The sequence below is a fragment of the Ochlerotatus camptorhynchus genome, unplaced genomic scaffold (genome assembly GCF_037179485.1).
Source record: "Ochlerotatus camptorhynchus isolate MF236.1 unplaced genomic scaffold, CSIRO-AGI_Acam_v1.1 ptg000077l, whole genome shotgun sequence".
Classification (NCBI taxonomy): Eukaryota; Metazoa; Arthropoda; class Insecta; order Diptera; family Culicidae; genus Ochlerotatus; species Ochlerotatus camptorhynchus.
This window is the reverse complement of record NW_027040567.1, coordinates 1,877,199-1,886,698: the sequence shown is the minus strand read 5'-3', so window position 1 is coordinate 1,886,698 and position 9,500 is coordinate 1,877,199.

Sequence of the window (9,500 nt, the reverse complement as noted above, 5' to 3'; positions counted from 1 at the left end):
AGAGACCCGTACGCACCACGGGAGCAAAAAGAATCTCATTTCAATGAAAAAATACGAGGGGATGTCCCAAATAGTGGGGAGAAGAGCCCACCTTCAATTCACGAAATGTTAATAACGGGGAGTTGCCAATTCCAATCTTCCCATCCAAATCGCTTCAATCAAGCGCCCTGATGGTCCCATCCCTACCCAATGAATTTATATGTTTATATGAAAATATATAGAATATAAGAATATGCTGCCAACGGCGACTCCCATGACGAAACTTGGCACTTACTATTTGTCTTGGAAACAGTGTTGGAAAAGTTCGCGATATTTCACGAAGTTCACCAAGGGAAAAGTTCGCGAGTCATAGTGAGTTTTCATGAACTTTTCCATCACTGCTTGGAAATAACACCTTTGCTTGGCACTTCCACTGGATCTTCAAGTCCACCATCTGTCACTGTCTGCAAAAATATTAAATAGCAATTACCTGTGTTGTGATACTTCATTCAACGAAAAATAAATTTCTTGCATTGTCATGGTCATCTGGTCTAAAGTAGCTGGTCCACCGAGCACTCGAAATGAGCGGTCCGTACAGATAAGTATGAGATGGTGTTATATGCAAAGTGCGAAAAGAGAATGAAAGAAATAAATACCAAAGGGATTAGTTTCAAGAAGTGACAGTTTCATCGGATTCCCTAACTAACGATACTCAAACATAGTAAGTATATAAATGCTATATTGCGACTTTACGGTTACTTGGGTACTCATATGGCCGTCAGAATGGTTCAGCGGTTGTGAAGTGAAGTATTTCGGAAAGTGATGCGTTATCTTTCTCAATGTTTTGATTTAACCTAACTTTACCTCAATATTATAACACAGACAAACAGACACAATAAATTGAACATTCCTCATTGTGAACACTACCGCCATCTGTCGTATACACTCAACAGATGACTGAAGTGTGTTAACGTCAAATGCAAGGGAATTGATTATGCGCGCCACAAGTGGCGGTACTACCAACTAAGAAACATTTAAATTTACCGTTATAAGCGAAATCGATGAACATTTTAAGAGAGTTATGTCTGCTTGTGATCATATCTTCACTATAGCAACTTCGCGTAATCCGCGAAAGTACTTGCATTTTTCTCCTTACTTGCACCTTTGACCTTACTGCAATCACTTTCTCATACTCGAAATGTGCCACGAAAGGTATGGTTCCATTTTAGTAAATGAAAATGAGTGACACGTTGCTTCAATCCTAGGCAATATGAAAAATATTGTCAAAATATGAGCATAGGCCGAGAATGGGTTCCATTCCCCTATGATGGTGATTAAATCAATCACGAGTGAAAGACTTATTGTTCTAATATTGGCCTAAGTATCCCTAAAGCTGGGTTTAGACAGGGCAAATCAATCGATCAAGTCAGTTGCATTCAACTGACTTGAACGCGAATTGAACGTGTAAACCATGCCATTCAACTGACTTGGTCAACTCACTGACCAAAGTTGAACCAGGCACAACTTTTCAAGCCAATTGAATTCAACTGAGTTGATCATTTGACTTGGCTAGTCTAAACCCAGCTTAAGTGATAGGGGTTTCCTGTATCTTGGACCACGCGTTGCAAACTATACGCGTTTGAACGAATTCTACACATTGTTCGACTTCAACTGCACAGCGGAAACCCTTGGTCACAGGATTCAACGTAGACTGGATAGCTGACACATAGTCGAGCCAATGAATGCTTCATGCAGCGTACATCCGATAAACCCACCTCTTCTTGCTATTGCATGTGCATTGATAGTTCCAGCAATCACAGTCGTTCCGGCAATATTTTTGTAAGCTAATAACAATCAATACGAAGCTGGACGACCGAAACAGTTCTCTTGAAGCTTACTACATTAACTGACAGAACGCCAAGTCATCAAAACTACCCAAAGTACCAAGGCTGCAAAATGCGTGTTGATTCATGGTTGACATCCACCTGGGATCGATTCTCGGTTTGTCCTATGACTTTTTTTGGGTTGTAATATGTCTCGACTTCCCTGGACATATACAGTATGATTGTACAAAAATAGAACACTAATCGAAAGCTCTCAATTAATAACTGTGGAAGTGCATCTAGAACACTAAGTTTAGAGCACGCAATAAGCTAATATGCGATAAGCAATAAGCTTTAAATGCAAAGAATAAGAATAAGAAGAAGAAGAAGAAGAAGAATAAGAAAAGTAGGTCACAATAGAAAAAAGTTTGAAACTCCGAGAAAAAATTCAAGGCAATTATATTTAGGATATAATCCCAAAAGCTTTCTATGGAGAATTCCTAGAATTTATGGAAGCATTCCAATGAAATAAATATTAAATTAGTTACTCACAAAATCACCACCATGACATGACTGATTCAAATGGAAATCGATGGTAAATTTCGTGGGAGTTCTGGGAATATTTCCAATGAGTTAGGAACTAGGAAATCAAATTCTAAGGACATTTGAAACCCGGCAACAATTTTGGCTTTATCATGGTCTTAAAGAGATTTGTAAGTCTTAAAATGAACTTGTAATACCATTCTAAAACACAAAATGTTACAAGGGAAAGCAGTTTCAAGGAGAATTCAAGACATTCAAACAAGTAATTACTTCCAAAAGGAATCTGACGAGAGTTTTTAAAACGATGTTAAGGGAATTCTCAAAAGGATTCCAAAGCAATCAAATTATGAGGACAAATCCAAAAAAGGAGGAGAAATAATCTCTAGTGGCATTCCAAAAACATCAAGAGGATTAAAAAAAAAATGTCCGAATAGAGGTCCTGGATCGAGACCTAGCGTTGGTGCTCGTGAAATACTGAAAGGTTTAGCGTGGCGTCCAGGATAAGACTCCTCAGTTGAGCTGGGCCTTGAATACAGGAGTGTGAGGTGTATATATGGACGTGTGTTTCTTGTTTAGAATGGAGGAGCACCGAATGTATTCCTGTCCTAAGCGGAATTTCCGGAAGCAACCAAACAAAACATGATGAACAGCACATCGGTTGCAGTACGAACGCTAGGGTACTGGCAGGAGATGCATCGTTGGACAACAACAATGTAACTGATGAGGAAGTAGAGGTGCTTGCAGAGGAAGCAGTGGAAATGAATGTGTCGACTCCGGAGTTAAGGAAAACTGTGAGGAGAAAGTCAGGGGTACCCAGAAACAAAAGCCTCAGTCCTCCGTCGAGTGTGGTGTTTATGTAAATTGGACGGAGAGTATAAAGAAGGAACGAAAGATGGAATTGATGAAACTACGAGAACAGAATTGACTTAAGATACGTTCACCAGACGACTCACCATCCAGGAAAGATCATGAGAGAGTTCATATCTTTTGGCACAAAACTGACTCCGTTGGCTCGGTACCACTCCGAGTGGAGGCGAACCAGCCTCAGGCTGAAAGCCTCCTAAATAAAGATAAATCAACCACTCCAACACGTTTCGAGCGTAGTGGCAGGATGCTAGATCAGGCCAAAACAGAGTTGATCCTTAGTACTTCCTTATCAATGGCATGATACGCTTCTTAAGGCACTCTTCCGTGTAAAGCGCACCGTTGATTGATCCGGAAGTGATGAAGGAAGCGCTTATTTCACCACATCCGCAAATCGCTTGCCAGATCAGGAACTTCTTTGCAAATTTCGATAATTTTGAACATCCTCCGGAACATCGAACTTCGACTTGGCAACGAAATATTCTAGCCCAGGAAGTTGATGAAGGTCGGCCTTGACCTAAGTTTCGTCATCCATCACGATGCAACACAATTTGGTGAGCAACTTCATGATTTTCTGCACAAAACCGACTCGAATTGACAAGTTTGGATGGTTCTTGAACTGTTGCACCACTTTCCTGGCCATTTTACTGTCCATTGGACCACTTTTACAACCACTCCTTTCCTTTCTTCGGCCACTCAGACGCTCTTTGAAGATTCTTATTACACGATACACAGTTGTATTTGCAATTCCAAGCTTATTAGCGATCCGGTGGAACGCTTCTGGATTTTGATTCTAAGTGCACATTTTTGACGTAGGACTACGTCTTTAATTTCTATACTGGGGTCACATTAAGAAAAATCAAAATTCAGAAATTTAACGTAAAATCCCAAACACGGAAGCAACGATAGAGCGCAAATCGGACACACGACACATTTGGCATGCTCACATGAGCGAGCTCAATACTCGGTTGACCACTCATCTTTTCACCAATGAAAGGAAGGGAGGAGAAATGCAGCGATAATAGAAACACTTACCATATCATTTTCTTCGTCATTTGCTTTTGAGCAACGGACGGATAAACATCGGAAACGACGTATGAGTGCAACAGCACGCATCGCACTAATACAAAGACGACGACGACGAAGACGCTTTCTGCAATAGGCAGCATGACTAGGCCGCCGTCATCCGGTCGGCATCGACTTGCACTGGTTTGGCCACCAACCAACCCTTTTCAGGGGCACCAATTCAAAAACGGAAAGAGTTAAGAACTAAATTATCAACATATTTGTTCCGTCCACTAGCGGTCCTACGTCAAGCCTCCGTTCATGCCCCTACCTAGGAACAAACCCTTCTACTTTTTTCACGGGCAATTTCTTGTTTCGACGACATAACTGGAACTACTGTATGAATACAGTTCAAAAGGTACAGAATATTTTCAGTGTGCCGTTTTTATCGAATACACCCGTAACAATTAAGGCTGGTTAGTTACCTTGATAATTTTATTTTTATTCTTGCACAGGAAGTTGACGTAAGTTTTGTCATCCATCACGATGAAACACGATTTGGTGAGCAACTTCGTGTAAAGCTTCCGGGCGCGGGTTTTCGCAGTGATGTTTTGCTATTCATTGCAGCTTAGGGCTTTTCGCTCCTTGTTAATATGTAACCCAACACGCTTCATGGTTTTCTGCACAAAACCGACTGACGCCTTGGACTTTTTAGTGACATCTCGAATTGACATGTTCGGACGGTTCTTGAACTGTTGCACCAATTTCCTGGCCATTTGACTGTCCATTGAACCACTCCCTTCTTTCCTTCGGGCATTCAGACACTCCTGGAAGGTTCTTATCACACGAGACACAGTTGTATTTGCAATTCCAAGCTTTTTAACGATCCATCGGTAGGACGCCTCTGGATTTTGGTCGGGCAATTTCTTGTTTGAACGACATGACTGGAACTACTGTATCAACAAATATAAAACTTGACAGATGTAAGCAATACACTATGAATAAGATTTACTCAAATTTTCAGGTTTTTTACTCATTCGATGCAAAAGTTACAGTAGATTTTCGATGTGCCATTTTTTATCGAATACGAATTTAGGACCAACAGAATCAAATGGTAGTCAGTTTTAGACATAAGTTAGTAAAGTGTAATTCAGGTGTGAGATTTCAACAAATGATTTTTTCCAATATTATTATGAGCCTTGACTCATCATTTTAGTGTTTTTACGTCATAAATAGTTATTGTAGAATGGTTTTAAAGACTTTCAGCACCGTATTATTACTGTTTTATTAAAACAGTTGAGTCTTGCTAAATAAACGAAATAATAAAAAAAAAAAAAACATTAGGCGAACCAATTTCAAACCAGGACCGGCAGCGCGAAATATAAGCTAATGATCAATTTCACGAGAAAGATGCGGAAACAGATTTACGACACTTTACTCACCTTATATAAGTGAAATAAAAACACAACCAATTCCCTTCTGCCAAACATACTCGATGAAGTTCGTCTCTGGTACGATTCCAAAAAGCTTTTTATTACCCTCATCACCCGACCAGAAAGGAAAAGAGAATCCTGCTCCTGTCATGTTCCAATTGCAATCTGGAATTGCGGTAGCCCCGCTCCTGTTTCCGATTGTCCACACCTCCAAACACACCTGCCGCAACAAATAGAGCAGTAAGAGAGGAAAATCCACCAGGTGACCTCCTTTTCCCCAAACTGCCCAATTTAGGGTGGGTCAAATTAACAACAGGGCTAAATTTGAACGAATTTGGTTTCGATCTGGATTTGCGGGAGAATTTTAAAGATTGTCTGTGATAATCTATAGGAAACCATCCAAGACTGTTCAGTAGCTTCCCTTAGAAATTTTATCGAGAATTGCTCAATTTTTAGCTAACCTGAGACTTAGATTACGAAAACTATGCAGAACAACTTTGTCAAAGGTAGAAAATTGATTCGACTTCTTTCAAATTTGGTACAGTGCCAGTGGTTGGGGATCTCACCACAAATCGAAAGATTAGCGGGGTTGTGATCCCCGTCATACAAACTTGACCCACCCTATTGCCCATGCTTGATTCGATGATGCTTCCAATTTTGATAGACAAAAAAAGTCTGACTTGCACGCTGCATAAGACGACGGCCAGCTCGAGGCAGAAGTGGGAGGCTTGCGACGAAAAAAGATGGAGCGCAAATAACGATCCCGACTGTGTGATAGATATTGTCAGTGAAAACAATTTCTCCATCAAGAGAGGGTGAGAACGGATCATAAAAGCTTCAATTTCACAGTCCTCCCTCCCGGCAACGGGGAAAAGTTTTTGGCAGCAAGTGCAGAAAAATTGGCAAGACGGAAAATCTCGGAGGAATTGTGTGCTTCTCTTTAACTCCATCCGATGAAGATGATGCCGATGACGATGATGCTGATGGGAAGGTAGCACATCTCGGCGGTCGCAAGAGCAAATTAAAGATGACAGAAAATCGATAGAATAATCCGTATGTTCCGGTTTTGTTACCAACCGCCCGCCGACTGACTGCTCCCGGTTGGATGGTGGCAGTGGCGGTGTGGTGATGGTGGGGGTGTTATTGCAAGGTGTTTTTACTCACGGCATTCCGGTGCGTGGTTGTGGACTCCAAGTGCTACGGAGAAAGGAGGTTGTTTTTGCCAGGATTTCTCTTGTGCTCGTGTCCGTTATGGTCTGCTGGGATTTTGCGGAAATGATGTTGATGCTGTGTACCTTGTACCTACTACCGCTCGTTGGCCAGGGATGATATAAGAAGCACATTAATATGTCAGGAAAGTTCACGTCAGTCAGCCTTGTCAGAGTCCCGTTTTTGCATTATTCTATTAGCGGATGACCTCCTGCTGCTGGGTTGTTCGTGTACCACAGCTTTACAGAGCGCAATATTGTGGTGAATCGGTATGTTTCTATGTTTTTGATGCTTCCATGAAGCTTGTGAGAGACAAAAATAAAAGCTGCTTCTATTCATTTTGGTGGAAATAGCATTGCGCACCGAAGTGTGGATAATAGCTCCACACACAAATACAAACCAGGTTAGTGTAACGATGCGGTGACACATTTCAGAATTCTTAATGAACTTTAAGTGACATGGATTGTAGCTTGAAGAAAGCTTTTTAAAGGTATGGTATCACGAGATCAGTTCCTTCGCCAAAGATATTCAAGAATACAAATTTAAAACTACGGATAGTGTGGACTAGACCTATTCTAATTCAACACCAACACAGCAAGTTCCTGAACGGCGCCGGTGGTGTAGTGGTAAGCGTGATTACCTCTCACCCCAGCAGGCCTGGGTACAATCCCAGTCGGCGCCGCCGGGATGTTCTGAGGCATAACATCTCTGATCACGCCTTCCTTCGGATGGGAAGTAAAGCCGTTGGTCCCCGGTTCATGAGTTGATGGGTCGATAGGTAGGGTCCAGGTGTGGGTGTGGCACGTCGGTAGCATTGGTGCTCAGCACGGAAAACAAGATCGACGGAAAAAACAAACCAAAGGAAAAAAAAAACAGCAAGTTCTTGAAAGCATCCTGGAAAATGATTGATATCCCAATAAACAATCGCCTATTGAGGAAACGACTTATTAACGGTTTTATTCAACTGCATACTTAATAGTACTTGTACTATCTTTTAAAAATAACTTCTGTTCAAGCTTTGTTCACACAAATCTGTAGAATATATTCAACCACAACATTGAACTGAGCTACAAAATAGTGAGTGACAATCTGGAAGGAACGATGTACCTAGCTCCGGTCCTCACAAGTTCCTACCTCACGCCTCCACGAGTCATATGATCACAAAAGACTGCCAGCTGAAACATCGACACAGTTGGTTGGCGTAGCTTGGGCAATGTTGTCAATCCAACAAAAGCAGAGTGAGGAAGTGCGACACGAACACTGGCGCGGTAATCATAGCACGGCGATAGAGGAAATGCTTCGCCAACCCGAGCGTCTGTTCGCCATGGAGGTGCGGCTCAAACAGCGTCTGACTGGCATCCAGCGGCTGAAGCTTGCTTGAGCTTGAGCTTGATTGACCGCCCACGGTTGCTACTCTGTTATTGCCAGATCAGCTTTAATTACACAGAGAACCAATAGACGATGCTTGGGACTAGCAATCATCCTCAATGTGTAAAAACTGGTGATCTTAAATTAGGAAATACCAGCGTCGGCCGCGCCCGAACACAGATCAAGAAAGGAATGGGAAGGATTTTGTTGACATGACACTCGCTTTGATGGAAGCCGAGAACACCTCTGCACTTCCACGAGGAATCACTGGGATGTTGGATAAGAGGGTTTGGTTTGCAGCAGGGTTCGTTTTGGTAAACGATAAGCTGAATTGATGTCCTAACGATCATATAACGCGAAGGAGCTTGGGACTAAACCCACGGTCTTCTGCTCAGTAAGCAAAAACGTTTGCCACTAGGCAGACGAGCACCTTTTTAATCACAGAGTTGCTGTTATTACCATGTAGTCATATTAACAAATAAAACGATTGACGAATCTTGAATGTGGATGGACCTGAGATTAGACTCATGATGTTCTGCTCAGTAAGCAAAAACGGTTGCTCTAAGGCCACCGAGCCCCTCATATCACATAATGCCGTTGCTCAAATTTTTGTATCCATTCAAACCCGGAACCAACGACAACAACGAGTTTCGCAAAATACACGATACACAAGCGATTTTACCATAAATCTCTTTGATATGTAAGGACCTGGGACCGCGTTTTTCTGCTCAGTAAGCAGGCCACTGTAACCGACGATCTTTCAAATCCGAAAACTAAAAACTACGAAAAAGTACTTAGGCCTTCATTAAGTTCCACTTTCACGCGACGTTCAATGTTTCAATTTGCTCTTTACGTATTGTTCAGGCTATAAGTAGGCCCTTTTCAAAAGTTACGCGAGAAATACGCACAATCGTCGCCTACCTCACAAAACTGGTTCAAAACGACAACAAAGGCATAAGCAACGATGGATTGTTGAACTTTGCTGGCTCCGGTGGTGTAGTGCACAGCAAAAAAAATGTAATATCGTTCAACGTAATTCAAGCTGATGTATGCAATAATGATGTAATTGTAATTTTGTAATTTATCAGCACACACCCTGGTCGACCACTGTAAACCAATCTGCCATTAAGCGAGTGTGTACCTACTGAAACCTGGCCGTAGGCCTATGCTAGACCGTATAGCATAACGACCTTCTTCCACTAGCAGGCTTGTTTCTGTTTGCACAGACAGTCCCACTAGTTTTCGATACATTTATAGGGGATAGTAGGAGATTAAA